The sequence below is a fragment of the Colobus angolensis genome, unplaced genomic scaffold, assembly GCF_000951035.1.
Source record: "Colobus angolensis palliatus isolate OR3802 unplaced genomic scaffold, Cang.pa_1.0 Scaffold179, whole genome shotgun sequence".
In the NCBI taxonomy this organism is placed as follows: Eukaryota; Metazoa; Chordata; class Mammalia; order Primates; family Cercopithecidae; genus Colobus; species Colobus angolensis.
In genome coordinates, this window is record NW_012114921.1 from 4103684 (window position 1) to 4124728 (window position 21045).

Here is a 21045-nt window from a genome sequence, read left to right on the forward strand (position 1 = left end):
CTCGATCAGAGGCTCCGCTTCTCCTTCTAAAGCTTGTGCTTCTCAGGATGTATCCACATTTTATGCCTGTTGCCACAGACCTTTTGTTTTGAAAAGATTGTGCTCATGAGTCTCCCTTGAAGTCTCTCTTGCCCATTCCATCCCAGTAGAGTTGACCTCTTCCTCACTGAATCCCACTATAGATAACAGGCTCCCCATCCACCAGTAACATTTTGGACCTTTTTAGTGCAGTGAGCATGTCTTATTAACTATGATTGGTAGTAGAAATGGTAAAAGCAGTGAATATTCTTAAGGACTGACTTGAAGGCCTCAACTCAATGTTTGAGAAATGCCAATTCTCTCACCAGCTCTGAAAGGCTGGGATAAAGATCTTCACTTTGCAGATAAAGAAGCTGATGCTCAGAGGAGTTAAGTAACTCTCTCAATGTCACAAAACTTACATGAGTCAGAACTGGGACTTGAACATGGATCAGGCCCATGCTCTTTTCACTCTTCCCAGCCACCAATTGCAATCTGAGTCTGATGTTTAGAGTAAGCAACCAGCGTTGCTTATTAAATGCAAGAGGGTGAGTAGAAAGTTGCTAAGTAGATAAGTTGATCTTTCAAGAAGAGCTGACTTCCTTGTTTTTGTTGTTCTATTAAAAATCTCTCTCACGTGGTTCTGTGGGCCTGGTTGAAAAGAAATGACAGTATGAGGCAACCTCTTATATTGTTCTTAGACTTTCCATGTTTTTAGGTAAATAACAAAATCTGTTATTTCTGTTGCACAACACAGAAAATGATCTCACTCTGAGAGGAAGTTGATGCAGAGTGTCCCCAGCTGGGGAGCACCTGCAGGGGAGGCAGCTGTGATGAGAGCACCCAGAGGAGGATGCAGCTGGTCTTTGGAGGCCAGTTAATACATTAAGATTTCACTCTTGGCCCCACTAAGCCATGGTAGGTTAGTAGGTTGGTAGGTTGTTGAGGCTGAGGTCCTGTGGCTGCAGTACAATGTTCTCATCCTAAATTGCTTCACACCACCAAGACTGGTCTCAAAAATGGTACCTAAACAAGAGGGAGGGAGAAAGGACAAAATCTTTGACTCTGAAGAAAACCAAAGTGAGCATGTTTCAAGGATCTGATCAGCAGTGGATGTCCAGGGGGGAATATCCAAGCCCCGACAATGAATGATAACACTGGAATTGACAGACCATGGTCCCTGGAGGAGAACTCATCTTTACTCAGACATCCAGTGGCAGTGCAAGCAACTCAGCTTAAATCAACAGAATTTCCTGAAATTGCCTTTCGCATCTCAAGAGTAGATACTTCCAGCTCAAGAAGCATCTCTGAGCCTCAGGATTCCTGGGACTTTGTGAGCAGGGACAGCAGAGACTTCCAGAAAGAAGACATTAGCTTGCACATTCTCTAGCCCTTCTTTGCTAAGTTACTGGGACCTTTCCCTTGCAGGATGTGACCCACTTAGCCCTAGAGTCCACCTTGATACAGTGAGACACCAAGTGGAAGCCTCAGCCCTCCTGGTAGGTGAAGCCTGGAAGTTCAGGTGTCCTTCTTCCAACCCTTTTCCCAAAGTACCCAGGGCTTACCAGGCCATCTCATTTTCCATTCCCACTCCTATCGTATTAGCCCAACACACAGAACTGGCCTTCTGCCCTGGTTTTCTGTTCATATCCTTGGTTCCTGCCTGCAACCGGAAGACTCTTTTGAACTTCAGTGAGCTTGGATAGCTTCCAAACACCCTACCAGCCCAAACCCCATCCCAATCACCCCAGCTGCCTGGGGACCTATATGAGTGGGCCAGCCACCCATCATTAATAACAATGAATAGTGATTATTAGTAACTAAAAATTATAGTAAGTCATTATATAATTATTATGATGATTAATAGTCTAACAGTTTAGAGCATGACTTCTGGAGCCAGACTGCCTGGGTTCAAAATCCTGGCTCCAACATTTATTTTGTGACTTCAGGCAATTTTGTTAGCCTCTCACTACCCCAGTTTCTATCTATAAAATGAGGCAAATAATAGTGCTTCACTCACAGAATTATTTATAAGAGTTAAATGAGTTAAATATTGTAAAGTGCTTAGGACAATGTCTGGTACACAGTAAATAACTTATTGTTAACTAAGATTATCACAGTCTAGCAATTAGAATAATATTCACCAACATTCGTTGAGCCTTTGCTAGGTCATAGACACATAAGTACTGCAGCAACCCAGGGGTAGGTACTTTTACTATCCCCACATTTCAAATGAAAACACAGAGGCTTAGGGAGGTTAAATATGCCACCCAAAGTCACCCAGAGAGGAGGAAATAGAACCAGGGGTCAAATCCAAACTCTGATTCCAGAGCCAATGCAGCATTTAACAAAGACCTAGTGGACCTCACCAGTTATTCCAGTTCCTCTTCCTGGGATCTTTAGCTGAAGAAGGACACTCTGTATAGAGGGATGCTTAAATAAAAGGAATCTTGAAGCAGATTCTTGAAGCAGAATCTTGAAGGGAGGAGCCTTCAGACATAGACAAGGCCAAGACTATTTACTGCATCTTGGTCTTGTCTTCCCAACTAAAACCCAATTTCTTCCTGGGCAGGAAATGAGCTTTCATTCTTATCCTGTGCCTCCTTGGCATGAGTGAGTTCCTAAGCCCTACATAATAGGCCCCAGCAAATCTCTGACCTGCTGACCTCCTTCTACTCCTTGCACTAGTATGTTAGTGGCCTAAGATGACCAAAGTGAGGGCATCAACACCTTACATGCAACTGATCATTATGCCCAAGGTACTTTGTGGTGAGCTTGAGAAGAAATGGTGGCTCCGCACCACAGCCCGATCTCTGACTTACATCCTGGAGCCCCTATAGGAAAGTGGGGAAGTACAATTTCAGTTAGTTCAGTGAACTAAATGCTGAATTGAGCACAAGGTAGACTCAGGGAGCAGGAAAGAGATGTCGCTAGGGAAGTACTGAGCCTCTCTGACCAACAATTAATTCAAGAAAGTAACTTAAGAAAATATTCATAAATATAGGTATTGATCTATAGAGAACCATCAAGTCAATCATGCTAGTAATGTAAATTGGTTTTAAAATGTTGGGAGAGAAGGCAGTGAATTAGATATAATTTGGTATACTATATTAGATATAATATATAATTTGAAATTAAGTCCATTTAAGATAAGGCATTCATTGAATAGAGGCAAAACATAGGGTGGAGAGAGGAAGGAGCTGCAGAAAAGCATGAGACATGGGCTTTTTCAGATACTTTCACCATAGTGTTCTTGTGGCTGCCCAAGCCAGGGCTTTGAGTTTTGTACATGGAGAGAAATGGAACAGTCCTTCATGAATAGACCGTTAAATTAGACCCTGCACATTTGAAGACAGGACTGGTTTGTCACCGGAGCTGCTTTCTGTATGAAGACCTGTGTTAATTTCTGTGAAAACCTAGAGGTGATTGCTTGATCCTTGAAATAGATAGGTTATTTAAATATTTTTAAAATATATTTTTAAAGAAAGTAATCCAGCAAGTATTCAATGAGTGCCTAGTATGTGCTAAGTACCATGCTAAATTCTGCATAGACAGTGGTAGACAAGAGATATCAAGACTCTGTCCTGATTGTATTAGTCTGTTCTTGCATCTGCTGGGCTTCTGGGGAGACCTCAGGAAACTTACCATCACGGCGGAAGGCGAAGGGGAAGCCGATACTTCACATGGCTGGAGCAGGAGGAAGAGGGAGCACGGGGGGCGATGCCAAGAGAACTCATCATCAAGAGGACAGTACTAAGAGGATAGTGCTAAACCATTCATGAGAATCCACCCCATGATCCAATCACCTTTCACTAGGCCCTGCCTGTGGCATTGGGGATTACAATTTGACATGAGATTTGGGTGGGGACACAGATTCAAACCATGTCATTCATAGAGCGTACAGCCTGGTTCTCATTAAACCAACCATGCCAAACAGTGCTTAAATACAATTGTGAGATGTGCTGCAAAGGAAATCCTAGCAAATAGTCAGAGGGGCTTATTTAACTTGGGGGTTCAGGGCTTCTCAGAGGAGACAGCATTGGAGTTGAGAAGCCTGAAGGGTTCATTTGGGTCAGCCAGGCAGAGAGGAGAGCAAACAACCTTTCAGCCCGAGGGAGCAGCACCCAGGGTCTTGATCCATTTGCAAGCCTGAAAGGGGGCCAGTTGGCTCAGTTACAGAGACTGTGGGGCAGATGGATGTATCTGCATACCTGAGCAGTACAGAAGCCAGGTTCTGGAAGCAGCCTTATGAGGCACAGGAACACATGAAGGACTTTGGATTTTATCTTCAGTAGAATAGGAAACTGCCAGAAAGTGTTAGGCAGAAAATATAACCCAATTTGCATTAAAAAAATCCTTCTGGCTTGAGGTGGTGAGAGAATTGGAGTAGAAGATGTGGGAGACTAGTGGGAGGCCACTGCGGAAGTCCCCCAGAGAGATGATGGTGTCATGAATGAGGGTGTGGTGCTGGAGAGGGAGGGAAAGGAGCCAAATTAAGGTGTATTTAGGAGGTAGAACTGATAGGATTTGGTGACTGATAGGCTGTGAGTAGTGACTTGGTGGGGGGTGTCAAAATAGGTACCCAGAATTCTGGTGGGAACAACTAGTAGATGTTGGTACCCTTTACTGTGATTAGACATACTGGAAGCAAGCTACAAAATCATCAGGATAAAAGACAAATAGCAAACTCTCATGTAGCAACCAAAGAGAGACTAACACCCACAATGAGTAAAGCACAGTGAACATGCAATTCCCAAAGAAGAAGTGTGATGAGCAAGAAACCGAGAGAAAGATATTTAACTGATATTCAAGAGAGGCAGATTAAAATAATTAGGTACCATTTACCTATCGCATCAATAGAGATGTTTTAAAGTTTGCTAATGCCTAATATTTATGAGGGCGAGAGGAATTGGCATGTTCATATACTGCTGGTAAAAATGACAAGTGATACATTCAGGTGAGGAGCAGCTATAATTTTTTTAAATGTTAAGCAATACAGTAGAAGCATATAATCAAACAACCCTACAAGAAATATGTACAAAGATATTAGAGCATTTACACTAGTGAAAAATTAGAAACAACACTATGTCCATCAGTAGGATATTAATTATAAATCTATGCAACCATTGAAAAGCATGCTATTTTACTAAATTAAAGATAGATTAAAATTAGCTTGTATGGTATGATCTCAGTTTGTAAAACATCTGAATGTACATTGTGTGGATGTCTGTGTGTGTAAGTATTCATACAAAAAGGCTTAAAAGGAATTATATCTAAAATCATATTGACGGTGTTGAGTTTTTATTGTATTTAGTAAATAGAAAGAAAATACTTTTTTAAAAAAAGAAAACAATGTGTGACTGCAGTGTAACAGAGTCTGTAATAAGTGTTGCTGTGAGGGAAGCCAGAGGAGGGGGGACTAATTCTGACTCTGGTTGGTGGGAGAAGGCTTCCTGGAAGAGGTGTCATTGGACAGAGAATGAATAGGGGGATCTGTTTGTGTTCCTGTTTCTGTACAGTTTGTAGCTCATATTCAGTGCAGAAATGGGCAGCTCAGCAGAAAGCAAGCCCAACCCAGTTCTATGGGATGTTCAACCTGTTTGCTCTCTGGTCATAAAAAATTCATGCCAATTAATTTAAAACCAGATGACAGGAAATGGAAGCTTAGAGCTTTAAAAAGACACTAGACAACAGCTTCGATCAGTGTCCAGTACAGTCACTTTGTCACTTTCTCCCACTTCCCCTCACCGGCTTGGGATTTTATACTCATTTGAAGTGGCAATGGCATTCCTGGGTATTAGGTTATCAGCCTTTTCTATTTCCTCAGTTACTATTTTGGATCATTGAAGAAAGAATCACTTTCAGTTCATATTTTCAAAACATGGTTTTAGAAATGATGCAGCTTTATACTAAAGCGCCCTTTTGGGAATGTAAATAAGTATCGATATAATCTAGTCACTTTATGGAAGAGCTGAGGACAACATAACAAAACAGGATGACCCTGCCTGGATTTGAAAACAACTTAATTGGTGGCCATATGGCACAGAATTGCATATCTGGGGTATGAGGAGGGGGACGGAAGCTGAGTGCGCTCCTGGGGCACTGGGTTGGGTTAGAAGCAGGCAAGCAGAGGCCTGGTCCCGGCTCCTTCAGTTACTAGCTGTGTGACCCTGGTGACTTTCTTGACATAGACTAAGTATTAGGCGTTTTTACGATTTCAGCTTTGAAAGATGAAAGACTTCAGTTCTCAAGTCACAGTGCATTGAAGGACTTCAGACCAGCTCCCCGAAGTGTAGTAGGGGCACCACTGGGAGTTGGCATAGTACATGGATGAGCGTTTTCAACTCCAAAATTTATTTTAATAAATTGTGTGTGTGTATGTGTGTGTGTATATGTGTGTGTGTATATATATGTGTATGTATATATATACACACAGCACCTTACACCTATGACTTCCTATTGTTCGAATGGTTTCAATGACAAATTCCTTCATACTGTTAGCAACCATTTTGTGATTACAGAACCTGTCTTAGTCGCGAGGTTGCTGTTCATAGGAGAGAAAGGGCAGAAATAGAGCTGCAGAAATATTTTTTGAAAATTATTTAAAAATATGGTTAAGAAAAAATATGAATTGATTTGGGAAAATTAGTAAATGATAGTAGAGGTGACACATGGGTATGGCAAAAATATGAATGGGGTACCAAAATTATGGCATTAGGCCTTAGACGGCTTGCTGAGCCTTGCTGAGCTGCAGTTTTCTTGCCTATAAAATCTCCCAGGGTGGTTATAAGGATCATGAAATCATATCTGTAGGTATTATTAGCTCAATAGCTATCACATAGTAGGGACTCAAATATATGAGTTTCCTTCTCTTTTCCTTAGCCTTGCTTTTTCAAGTTAAAAAGGGTATCTGTGACCAGCCGGTCCAGATTCCCTATTTTTCAGATGAGGCAACTGAACCTAGACTAGGGAAAGGCCAGTCCGAGGACTCCAACAGATTGCTTGCTTCTTACTGTTCTGGGCTCAGGTATGGACAGTGCCTGTCAGAGACCTGACCACACACCTGGAAAGGCCTTGGGGAAACTGATGAAAAGGATGGGAAGGAAAATGAGTTAATAAGGGCAATGGTCAACGGTCATGGCCTAACACTGGTGGCAAGAGAGGGAAATTATGATTGGCATGGTGCTTTTTAATATAGTATATCTTGATAACCTCTGCACTGAAAAATGGTAAACTCTATGTATAGAAGGAAAAAGAAAAAAGCAAAAAAAAAAAAAAAAAAAAGCCCAAATTGTTGGAAGTGAATGTGTCGAGATTGTGGCCCTTTTCTTTGCTTTATTTCTCCTGGTATTTTTTAACGGTCTTTTATATTTTGACATCTATGAAAAGTACAAAGTGCCCAAATGACTGGAAGGCTGAATTTTCTGCGCCGAGAGTTGGGCACCATCAGCGAGCGTCCTGCTTGACACATAACTATTCATTGTCATGCTTAATTTATTATTGCGTTTCATGTTTTAGTTATTTTGCAGCGCCTGACCACTCAGGTTTTCCAGTTACCTGGAATCGTAGGTAGTTGGTAACCAATTCTAGGCATAAAACCTGTGATGCATTTTAGTCCAGCGATCTCAAGGAATTAATTGTGTTTGTCTTCTTGTTTTGCAGATGGACAAACTGAGAATCAGAGAGGGCTAGTGATCTCTCGGACACTTGGTCAGTAGGTAAGTAATGATGCTGAAAGTGAACCCAAAACACGATATGCTTCCAGTCTACAAGACCTAACCCCTGCCAGATCGATTGTCCCAGGCTTGTGACTTTCCTGTTTTGTGCAATTCAAGTCAGTATTGCACAAGTCATTAAATAAGATGAGCCGGTTTGAGGCAATTGAGTATTACTTGCACTTGTGGCTTCTGTTTGTTCCCAGTGTGGAGTTGACATGTTTAACAAGTGAGTCTGTGAAGTCCTTTTAGGCCATACCTGGCCAACATTGGGTCTTTCTCTGGGAATAGTGGGGCTTATTGAAAACTGGTCCATGCTGCAGTTGTTGTGACACTCTCCCTTCAATAGACCCAACTGTTTGATACATCCAGAGTAGAGAGCTCTGGACTAGTGTGGTCAAGACTTCTGGGCTCAAGTCCTGCAATGACCTGCTCTGTGACCTTAGGCAAGCCACTTAACTCGTGGATTCACTCATTCTACTTGCTTGCTTTCACACTGTTTTTCCCCAGGGTATTTAGTCCCAGCCTCAGCACTGGGCACTGAGAACAAGATAAATACAACATAGGCCCTTGAGGAGTTCACAACCCAATCAATGAGTTCCTCCATTTTCCCATTATTGTCTCATTATGAGAATTTCTAGCATCTGCTTTGGGGTATATAGTCTGAAGGGTACTTTGTGATCTTTCCCACAATTCTATAAGGTAGAAGGAAGTCGTTACTGCCATTTTGCAAAGGAGAAAACGATGGCTGAAAGAGTGGGCCAAAGGCATACCTTGAGTAAGGAATGAGAGCTAGGCTTGAAACCCAGATTTACTAATTCCAAAACATTTGTTTCTAATAACAGCAGACTGTTCCACCTGGTAATTGTAGCGTCTGAATGGTCATTGTTGCATTCTACCCCTTGGCAGTGAGTATCATGTTGGGGAGATCAGAACCACTCTGGTGGTGGGATAATTTTCTGCAAGGGATTCTTTTCTGCATCTAGCTGATTGTTCCAGAAAGCAATGTTTTCTCTGCCTGAGAGTGAAGGCAGCTGTGAGCTTGCAATAAGCTGAGAACCAAGGGAAACCTGCTCCAGGCCCGGGACTGGCTCTACCAAGTGGCTGGGATTTAGCATATCAGAGAGAATCCACCATGGGTGGAAGGAGTGACACAGCCCCCCCAGCCCCTTCTTGTGCAGTGACCTTGCTGTAAAACTGCTGCTTTTTTACCAAAGCTTAATGATCCTGGACTCTAAAGCAAGCCTGGTAGCTTCTGCTTTTGCTGAGTTGTCTTGCCTCAGGCAAGACACAGAGAATGCTGTGGATTAGAGGCTATGCTGTTTGTTTATGTGGATGACAACTCCTTGAGGATGAAGCTCTAGAGTTCCCTCAACATCTGTAATTTCAAAAGGTGCATGAATGACCTCAGTGATCTGGCTTTTATGTCTTACAATACATGTGGATGTTGTGAATTGTGACCATGGTTGATGTAGATGCACCCAGAATGCTGTAATGTACATGATACGCAGGTTTTGTGGGAATGTGACTGAATGTGTGGGATATGGGATTTTTGGGGAGTATGTGTGTGTTTAATCCCTAGAAGGCAGTTCTTATTAAAACACACACACACACACACACACACACACACACACACGGGTGTAATTTTTCAACAACACCTAGAAATGGGCTTTTAATAAGCCTCATTAAACTCTTTGATTAGTACAGGAGGCCAATCACTCTTTCATCTTGGCTCAGATCACAGCTCTCCCTTGCCCTCTTCTTTGGGGTCAGACAAAAATGCCTGCTATTCATATTGGTCTCTCCAAAGCCTTTTCCCCCTCACCTGCCCTCTGCAGCCCCCACTCCCACCCCAGTGCTTGTCTGATCTCTTTGCTTGAACCTCAGCACAAACAGTGCTGGTGTCGGGACTGACAGATGATAGCTGCAGGTGCTCCTGGAACCGGAGTGTCCCGTGTCTCGAGTTGTCACGGCAGGACACTTAGGCTCTTTGTTCAGGAAGCACTCTGAGCTGGGAGAGCTGGGGCTCCTTCCTTTCTCGGGGCGGTCACTTACTACTGCAGGCTCTCAGCAGGGCTGTGTGTGTGCAAACCCTTTCCCTTATGGGTTGAGTTTCCCCTTGTCTGACATGGGAGGAGGTGAAGCTCTGTTGAAAGGCAGGTTTTGCCCTGGACTGCGAGCATTCTGCCAGGTCTCCTGAGGAGAGCTGGTTCCCAGAGTGATTATCTTTCCTGAGCCAAGAGCCAGGTGCTCAGTGACAGGAAGCAAGGTAGGCTTAGCAACAGGCTTATCAAGCCCTGCTACAAGAATGTTCATTCGCATAACAGGACTGGGTTTGTTCGGTTTTGTTCCTCTCTGGGCACTGTCTCAGTTCTGGGGCTGGTGTATTCTGAGCAGGAGTACCTCTGCTCCTTCTCAGAGGCAATGCGCTCCCTGGGGTATGAGCTCCTATCTGTGTCATCCTGTGCATCCCACAATAGCAGCACAGGGCTGAACGTCTAGAGGGCCAGTCAGTGTTTGTGGTCTACGTAGAAGATGCTGGCTCCAGGCAGCAATTGCCCACCTGGGGTACCCATGCTTTGTGTAATGGAACACGCCTGCATTTATGTCTTGACTTAGCGTCTTTTTTTTTTTTTTTTTGAGACGGAGTTTCACTCTTGTCACCCAGGCTGGAGTGTAGTGGCGGGTTCTGGGCTCATTGCAACCTCCACCTCCCAGGTTCAAGTGATTCTCCTGCCTCAGCCTCCCAACTAGCTGGGATTACATGCACCCGCCACCACCCCCAGCTAATTTTTGTATTTTTAGTAGAGACAGGGTTTCACCATGTTGGCCAGGCTTATCTCGAACTCCTGACCTTAGATGATCCACCCACCTCGTCCTCCCAAAGTGCTGAGATTACAGGCATCAGCCACCACGCCTGGCCCCCAACTTAGCTTCTTACTAAACCAGCCCACTCACCTTCTCTGTGAGATGCAGAAAACTGATGATGAGGGTGTGTCCTGCACCAGCCTGCTTATTCAAGGGCTACTGGGGGCTAAAAGCCAGCCTGCATTCCACCTCCCGAGCCGTGTGTCCCAGAGGGGCTACATCTGCCCAGAAGAAGAGACATCTTTTTTCAAATTCATGTAAAGTCAATAATGGGGCTGGTAGTAGCCTTGTTTCTTTCAGCCTCAATTTCTTCATCATTTATCTAAATTGGCTATAGGGATGATTTGTGATTATCTTAAAATATAACTGACACATAGAGACTGATAAATCATAGTGGTCATTAGTAGTTGTAATTGTAGCAGCAGTAGTAGTAGTCATGATGTCAGTAATGATAATGCCTTATTTTTGTAGTGCTTTATATTTTGCAAGGTTCTTTTGTATTTGATTATTTCATTAGCCATGCATTAAAGGCAGGACTAGGATTGCTCTCTCTGGGACAAAGAGAAATATGATGTGACGTGCCTACTGTCAGCCCCTGAAGGCCTGACCTGGAGCAAGCATAAGCCATCCTGGCAATGATGTGAGGCTGGGGTATACAAAACTAGGGATGCCTGGGAGAGCTCAGAACCTCTTTCTGCCTACACACCCATGCCCATTATCTACCTTGATCCTGGAGGTTCTGCCCTATTTAGAACCTTCTGCCTATCTTGCCAGCAACCCCATTGGTGTGCCAGCCTCTGGTCCCTGTGACTGCAGTCATTGGCTCAGAGCAGGGTCCAAACCAGGTAAGCAACTGAGCATCACAATCCCGTCTCACAGCCTAGGTGAACATGTTGCCTGGGCCTTCAAAGCCACCCAGACAGACTTTCTAGGGGTGGGGAACAATAGCCATCTCGCATGCATTTTCCAAACACTCCTTAGGCACTGCACTTCAACTCTAGCCAACAGACATTTATGAAGCACCTACCATATACAAGACACTCTAGTGACATCTTACATATATTTTTTTCCTAACTTCTTTTTTTTTTTTTTCAAGAGACAGTGTTTTACTCTGTCATCCAGGCTGGAGTGCAATAATGTGATCACAGCTCACTGCAGCCTCAAACGTCTGGGCTCAAGTGATCTTCCTGCCTCAGCCTCCTGAGTAGCTAGGACCACAGGCACATACCACCATGCCTGGCTAATTGTTTTGTTTTTAGTAGAGATGGGGTTTTACTGTGTTGCCAAGTGTGAGCCACCATGCCCATCCTATTTTTTATAACTTCTATACCTATTTATAAGATGAAATAAATAAGTTTCAAATAAGTTAATTGATGTGCCCAAGATTTCATAATTATTCAGTGGTAATGCTGGGATTTGAACTCATGTATTTAGACTAGAAAGCTTATGCACTTGACTTACATAAGCATGTAGCACATGGGGGCTAGCAAAAAATGGTTGTCACCCATTAGTGATAGCGTTTTAAAAAGTGGTTATTAATAAAGTACTGACCATCCTGAATCCTAACTGCTGGTTCTCCTGTGGTCCTTTCCCATCAGACTGTGAGGTTTCTGAGGGCAGAAATTGGGAGTCTCAGCCCTTAACAGGGTACAGAATTTATAGCAACTGATTGATAAATGAATGATTAACAATATTGACAACGGCTCAATGGCTGTTTCCTAGGCATAGTGTTAAGTGCCTTATGTATATGATTTTGCTTATTTCTCAAAGCAACCCTATAAGATAGATACTATTATTAAAACCATTTTACACTAAATAAAAGACCTCAAAGAGTTTTGAATAACTTTCCCATGTTACATAGCTGGTAAGTGGCTGAGCTGGGAATGGGACCCAGCTTGACTGACATGAAAGCTTGGTGATTAATGTCTCACCCAGATGTATTGGCCTCCTGCAGGTGTTCCTGCATGTGCCCTAGCCACAGCCGATGCCCATAGGCTCCTTCCGAGAATTACTGGGAAGCTGTCATTCAAATCCAGTGCCTTCTAATGCAGGGCTATGTGAGGTTTCCATTTAGAAGAGGCAAAGCTGGTGAAGGCTGGGAAGCTGTAGTCATGTATGAAAGACAGCATGAAAAGCCACTAATAGAATTAGCCATAAGAAGGTGACTTACTGGGGAACAAACCCAATATGTAAGACACAGGTAGGGGCAAAATCAGCCTCGAGAGGTACAATCTTTTAAGCTCTATGGAGAACAGTGGGGAAATGTTTCATTGGCATTTACTGGGAGTATTTCTTGGGTTTGGCAAGTCCACTACAGCATGCTCACTGGTGGTTAAGGACAGGAGAAAGGGGAGGTCTTGGTGCATTGCTCTCAAGGGAGGGCTTTTGCTTCTAGTGCCTTCCCCCAAGACCTCATGGACCAGTGACTTGTTTCATCATGGGGAGCTTCATCTTATGCAAGCTGAAGAAACAGTATGCTGGCTTCATTGCTGCAAGCTAATTGACCCCTTGTGACTTCATTCAGAAGGTAGCAGGAACATGTGCTCTTAGTGAAAGCCCAGCAGCCAGGAGACACATTTGAGCTGGGAAAGAGAGGGGCTTGGAGTGGCTCTGGACAACCTGGGCAGGACTAGGATTCTGATCCCTGACTCCTGCCAGCACCAGAGCTCAATCTGCATGAATTAAGGCTGTGTTCTAAGTCCTGGAATTGCAGTGAGGAGTGCTAGTGCCCTCATCTATAAAAGCTAGAACAGGAACAAGTGCTTGGGGAGACTACATATGAACACTCATTGGCAGAGGGAGAGGTATGCTAATTAACAGAATAAGACCTGTCAAACCTTCATGGACTTGTCTTTGGGTGGAACCAGGGCTTTGACCTTTTGGAGGCTGGCCCTGTACACTTGAGTAACAATACTGGACCTGGAAGCTGGACACTGAAGGCACTTACTTCCCCCTACCCCGCCCCAGCAATGGCTTTTAAATCTTGCTCTCCAGAGCCCTGAGAGTTTAATGAAATCCTCTCTGGGATTTCCATAGGAGATAGGCAGATTTTCTACTGACCTCTAGGCCCCCACCCTGCAGATCCTCTTCTCACTGTTTGCAGGGTGGGCTTCCTTGTTTCCGGGGTGGATGTTTGGCTGACACACCCCCCATGACCATGCTGTTTGATTGTAGCCAATGTCCATTCTCATTGGCAGTGTGCCTGTACCACATCAGTTATTAAATATTTTGAACTGTACTCTTGTTTGCAAATCTTCTTTGGACAGAGGAAACCCGTGCTGTTCCATGCCAGCTGCATCCTAACTTAGGCATATCATACCAGTGATCAACTTTCAAGCCACCGCTACACAGGACTAAAGCAGTTTTGTTGTCTTTGAGAACGGTTTTCTGTGCTTCCCCATCCATCCTAGGGTCACAGAGTCACCTGGATGTCACCAATCCACATGGCCATGTGGGATTTGGCTATTTGTTTACTGCCCACCTGCTGCCCCCCACCCCCACCATCACCACCCACCCAGCGGCACCATAGCAAAATCCCTGGTTTTCTTGCAGTGGCAGATCTGAAAGCTGGAGTTTGTCTTTTCCATCCCAGCCCCTGGCATGTCTCTTTAGCAGGCAGATAGCATGCTTCATTGCCTGCCTGTGGACCTGGCTTCCAGATTCACTCAGCTATGGCTTTACAAACAAACAGCTCTAAATGAGCAAGATGTGCCAGCTTTTCTGGGAGGATTCCTTATGAGTACCTACTATGTGCTTTGCATTCATTCTCTCATTTAAATGTCATACCTTTCCCAGTTTGGTGTCATTCCAGTTGTACAGATGAGGGAACACAGAATAAGCCACTTTCTGAATAATGAGTTTCCCATCAATAAAATGGTCCAAACAGGAACAAGACAGTCATTTGTTGTGGTGGTGTAAGGGATTCTAGCACTGGACTGTTAAATCATCTTCTGGATTACAGGATGCTCATCAGTGCTTGTTCCAGGATGTGATCACCACCGAGATCCCAGATACTGCAATGGTACAAAGGGAGGGATGGTGAGGGGAGTTCCCGAGCCACTTCCATTGTTTTCTAGAAATCACACACTGATTTCTAAGAAAGCAGCAGAGGTGGACACTTTCTGCCTGTGACTGGATTGATTGGATGCCAAAAAACCCAGATTCTAGTCTAGGTTCTGCAATAAGTCTTCTAGGTGACTTGGGAAATCATTTAGCCTTCCTGTTCCTTTTGCTCAAAAGAAATAACAATAACCTTAAAGAGTTGCTATGTTTATAAAATATTACATACATATAAATTGAAAGCATTATGCCAATGAGAGTTATTAGCACATATTGTTCATCCTCCTACTGATAACTTTGATCTAAACTGATACCTTTGATTTTAAAAAGTGAGTCATGGATACATGCTATCTCTTCTAGAGTTGGAGGCTGGGAGAACTGACTGAGAATGAGAGGAATAGAGCCAACCCATCACTTATAGATTAGAGAGCCTCCAAGTCTAACTAAAGTAGAAACTGCCAGAAGCAGTGGCTTACGCGTGTAATCCCAACACTTTGAGAGGCTGAGTCGGGTGGATCACTTGAGGTCAGGAGTTCAAGACCCGCCTGGCCAACATGGCAAAACCCCGTCTCTACTTAAAAAAAAAAAGAAAACATGTAGAAACTTACCTCTAACCTAGGCAAAAGAGAAGACAGAATCGATAACTTATCTTTGAGTTACCTTGCCACCAAGGAAAAAAGAGAAAGCTAATGGATTACAGATTATTCCCCTTGGTTAACGTTGAGTCTTCCTTTGTTGAGGAGTAAGTAAACACAAATGACAAACTATTAGCTAAGCAGAGAAAGGTATAGTTTGTGCAGGAATGGCAAATACTTGATGTATTAGGTTGAATTCCCCAGAACCAGACTCTGGGACAGAGATTTGCATGCAGAAAGTTTACTGGAGCATGCTCTTAGGATCAGCACCTGTAAGGGAGTAAGGGAAGAAAGGGAAGAGTTGAGCTGCAAGGCAATCACAGCAAAAATGTCAGCTGATTCCACAGGGAACTCGAGCTGGGATGGTCTTCAGATGTCTCACATTGAGTCAAAGCAAGTTGGCCTTGTTGCCCACTGCAATAACAGCTGTGGACTGCCCACAGGTGACAGCTCTCTTGGGCTGAAGACCATTCCTGGAGAGGGACTTAACTGATACCCGTCAGCAGCCAACAGCAGAAGTCTCTGCAGCTGGAGGAATGAGTGTCTCAGTCCCAAAGGAGGTAGTCAGAGTGGCATTAACTACATTTGGCCTGTGGGCTGCCATTCTTTCTCCCACTACCCTGCAAACACCACTGTTGAAACAACTCTTTACCACTGCATTCAGATGAGGGCTCAGAATTTTTTCAAACACGATACTTTAGATACACATTATCAATCAGCTGGAATTTGCTCATGAAAAAGGACCCTATTTGCTACCCTTGCCCTCTACATGTATAGGAAACATTTATTGATGGTGTCATAATAAGTCTTGAGTGTTATGATTGCTCTTTCAAGATCAAACAGTTGGTAAACCTTAGACAATTCCCTGTATGTCTCCTGGAAGACAAGATTTTCTCTTATTTTTCCTTATTATGCCCTCTCACCACACTTCATTCAAGCTCTGACTTATTTTCCCCTTACCTTAGTAAATGCAGTTTTCCCTGTGGTTCATTTTTTTCCCTCTTTTTATTGACCACACACTCTCTTGTCACCTCACCCATTCTTATTTCAACCAACAGCCCAGCTTAGACATCCCTTCTTCCCCCTAGTTTTATATTACCAGTCATCCGCTAAATCTGCCCACCTGCTTAACCCCTCTGGCCTCCATAAAAACAGCAAGTTACATTCACATTAGCTAGTAAAGAAGTTGATGCTTAGCTCTCTGAAGATGCTTTTAGAAGATGTAACGTCTTGCAAGAGACAGAGCCAGGCGTTACCATGGGTCTGGAGATAAGCTGGGATTTATCATAGGTCTGTTGTCTCCCAAAGCCTGTGCTCTTTCTTCCGTACCTTTGAAATCTTTGTTGGGATGATCTCTTCAAGAATCTGGATTCTCTTTACTGAGCTTTGCCAGAGTTCCCTGAGGAATCAGTTGAGCAGTCTACATACTTTGATTGTCAATTCTGCAGGTCATTGTGAATCACTGCAGAGTGATAAGAGTTACTTCACCCCAGTGGGTGATTTGGGGCCATTTCTGCTTTCACTGAACAGAGTATAGAGTGCTGGGCACAGCCTGGCTTTGAAGTCTACTAGCTTACCATTTCATTTACTTCTGAAGATATTCCAGTGGTAAGAAGCCTTTGGGATCACAAACTCACTGTCAGGGTCAATGGGTTGGGGAAACACTGAAGCCAAGTAATGGACTGGTTATGGCTCTTGATAAATGAGAACTGTGGTCAGTCCAGCTGGCCAGGTGCCAAAAGCCTAGCAGCTTCAGAGGTGGACCCACCTGGGTTTCTGTGCTGAATGCTTGTGCCTATATCTGCCATCCTTCTCCTTCAAGAAAGAGGTATTTGGTAAAGAGGTCTTTTGCTTTTAGCTGAGGGCCAGTTCCATTGAAACCAAAGATCAATTAGGCTGTTGGGGTACCCACTGAGGCCCTATTCTGTACCAGATATTCAGCTAAGTATCCCACTCCTTCACCCTTAAGGCGTGGGCTGATGTGTTTTCAGTGTTGCTTAAATAGCAGACATGGGTCCCACAGCTTCCTGATGCAGTGTGACTTCTGAGCTCTGACAATTTGTTGCTCTGCCCTTGAGACAATGACTTTTTTGCATAGGGAAGAATCTAGAATCCTCATGATGAGTGAAAAGATGGGCTGATTTGAGTCCTCACTCTCTTCTCTGCTACAGATTTGCTATGTGACCTTAGTCACTTGACCTTTCTGGTCCTCGGTGTTACCTCAGTGTCAGTGTTGAAAATAGCCATTATAATGCCTCAAGCACCCTACTTATTGGGGAACCGGGAGTGTAATGTAGGTGCTTTATAAATGATGCCTGTTTCCCTTCCTCACCCCCAACTCATTACTTAGTGTGATCGCTAGAGAAGTGTTTGCTAGACATTCATGATCTACAGAACATGGATATTTCCTCAAGGAGTGCATTACATCTTTGTTGGATGACCCAGGGCTGGATGGGTCCTAGTGTCGTCATCTGGCATGCTTTCTCACTGGACCCTAAGGGGACGAGGTTCCATACCCAGTACTTTCTACCAGCCATGACTTGGAGAAGATTCCTCTTCATTTACTGGTACTTCACCTATTCCATCTTCCTTTCTAGTGGCATGTAACCAAGAATGTTCAGAAGAGGCCACCAGGGCAGAGTGAGAGGCATCCTGCCCCATGTGCTGGTTTTATAAATCCAGAACACTCATGACCTCTCCAAGATTTAGTCTTCGCATTTATAAAGTAGGGCAATACTACCTTCCTTAGTAACATTCTCTGAGAATTGTATGTGATAATACACATGCAAGCACACTTTGCAACAAACATATGCCAATGTAAAATTCTATCTCCTATGAGTTTTTATTTCTTGGTCTGGCTCCTTCACCAATAGCTCCCAACACAATTTCCTGAATGTATTTGGTCTATGCAGATAGCTTATCCAACATGCTATTTGTGGCTATCAAGTTTCCTGATGAACCTTTAAAATTTATTTATGTGTTTGTTTTCCTCTCTAAATTCCAAGATGTTTAAGAATGAGGTCCAATCTTCATTCATCTATTTCCCAATTACGTAATAGATGCTCCATAATTGTTTGAGGAAATAAATGAAGATGAAAGAAAATTAGAATCATGGGTACCTGCTTCATATCTGCTTATGTAATCCTCACAGCAGTCCTATAAGGTTAGTGTTATTTCCACTTCTATTTTTTTAATTTTTTTTTTTTTTTGAGACGGAGTTTCACTCTTGTTGCCCAGGCTGAAGTGTCATGGCATAACCCCAGCTCACCGCAACCTCTGCCTCCTGGGTTCAATCGATTCTCCTGCCTCAGCCTCCCGAGCAACTGGGATTACAGGTGCCCACCACCACGCCCAGCTAATTTTTTTTTTTTTTTTTTTTTTGGTACTTTTAGTAGAGATGGGGTTTCACCATGTTGACCAGGCTGGTCTCAAACTTCTGACCTCAGGTGATCCACCCGCCTCTGCCTCCCAAAGTGCTGGGATTACATGTATGAGCCACCGCGCCCATCCTATTTCCACTTCTAGAAAACAAAAATTGAGGCCAAAGGTGAAGCCACTTATCCAGAATACATAGTAACTAGTAGAGCAAGGGATGATGGCCTTAGACTCCTGGACTCCAAAGCGAGTGTTCATATTCTCTATTTCATTTTCTCTCGCTCCCTTTCTCTTTTTTTTCCACATTATTATTGTGCAAACAACATGAAAACAATAATAAAAGAAAACAGAAATACAATCACCTTTCATTGCACCACTTCTAGCAAGTCAGCTGTTTCCATTTTTTCCACATTCCCCATAGCCTGTTTCTTGCATTTGTTTTCTATAGCAGCATTATTGAGATATAATTCACGTGCTATAAAATTTACCCTTTTAAAGTAACAATTCAGTGTTTTTTTAGTCTATTCACAGAGTTGTGCAACCATCACCACAATCTAACTTTAGAACATTTCATCACCCCAAAAAGAAACCTGTACTCATTAGCAGTCATTCCTCATACCCTGTTCGCCCCAGCCCTTGGCAACCACTCCACTAATCTACTTTCTCCCTCTCTATGGGCTTGACTGTTCTGAACCTTGTATATAAAAGGAATCATACAAGATGTTGCCTTGTGTCTGTTTTTTTTTTTTTTTTTCACTTAGCATAATGTCTTCAAGGTTTATCCATGTTGCGGCATGAATCAATACTTTATTCCTGATATACCCATGCCCATACCCACCCACCCACACACACATACCACAGTTTGTTTATTTATCAATTGATGGACATAAAGGTTATTTCCATTTTTAACTATTATGAATAATGATGCTATGAACATTCATGGGCAAGTTTTTATGTGGACATAAATTTCGGTTCTTTGGGGTATATATCTAGCAGTGATATTGCTAGGTCATATGGCAACTCTATGATGAACATTTTTAGCAACTGCCAATCTATTTTTAAATGTAGCTTCGCCATTTCACAATACCACCAGCAATGTATGACATTTCCAATTTTTTACATCCTTTTCAATACTTTTTATGTCTTTTTTATTTCCTTGTGGGTTTGAAGTGGCATCTTATTGTGACTTTGATTTGGATTTCCCTAATGATGAATGATATTCAGCATCTCTTTTTTTTTTTTTTTGAGACAGAGTCTCACTCTGTTGTCATGCTAGAGTGCAGTGGCATGATCTTGGCTCACTGCAACCTCTGCCTCCCAGGTTCAAGCAATTCTCCTGCTTCAGCCTCCCAAGTAGTGGTGGGACTACAGACTCCCACCACCACCACCATGCCCAGCTAATTTTTGCATTTTTAGTAGAGACAGGGTTTCACCATGTTGGCCAGGATGGTCTTGATCTCTTCACTTCATGATCTGCCCACATCTGCCTCCCAAAGTGCTGGGATTACAGGCGTGAGCCACCATGCCTGGCCGATATTCAGCATCTTTACATGTTCTTATCGGCATTTTTTTCTGTCTTCTTTGGAGAAATAGTCAAGTCCTTTGCCTATTTTTTAATTTGGGTTTTATGTTGTTTATTGTTGAGTTATAAGAGTTCTTTATATATTCTGGATATAATTATCTGATATGTGATTTGCAATTTTTTCTCATTCTGTGAGTTGTCTTTTTACTCTCTTGATAATATTCTTTTGAAGCACAAAACTTTTTCATTTTGAAAGAGTCGAATGTATCTATATTTTTTCTTTTGTCACTTGTGCTTTTGGTGTCACATCTAAGAAACCATAGCTTAATCCAAAGTAATGAAAATTTATTCCTGTTTTCTATTAAGAGTTTTATATTTTTAGATCTACACATGGATCTGTGATCCACTCTGAGTTAATCCTTCTATCTTATGTGAGGTCTGGAGCAAACTTCATTCTTTTGCATGTGGATATTCAGTTATCTTGGCATCATTTGCTGAGAAGACTTTCTTTCCTTATTCAATTGTCTTGGTACTCTTGTCAAAAAATCAAATGACTATAAATGTGAGGGTTTATTTCAAGACTCTAAATTTGATTCCATTGATCTATATATCTACTCTATATGCCAGTACCACACTATCTTGATTACTGTAGCTTCATAGTAAATTTTGACATTGAGATGTGGGATTCCTCCAACTTTGTTCTTCTTAAGGACTATGTGAATATTCTGTGTTCCTTGCATTTCCATATAAATTTCAGGATACACTAGTACATTTCTACAAAAAAAAAAAAAATCCAGCTGAGATTTTGGTAGGGAATACATTAAATCTATAAATAAAGTTGGTGACTATTTTT

General features: G+C 42.8%; 1 protein-coding gene across 1 annotated transcript in view; it reads left to right on the forward strand.

The window, feature by feature from the left end:
- TENM4 (teneurin transmembrane protein 4) overlaps positions 1–21045 on the forward strand; it is a 787916-nt gene that overhangs the window by 132577 nt on the left and 634294 nt on the right. Inside the window, exon 2 of the mRNA XM_011938905.1 lies at positions 7681–7736. The gene's annotated coding sequence lies outside the window, so the exon portion shown is untranslated. The remainder of the gene's footprint in view (positions 1–7680; positions 7737–21045) is intronic.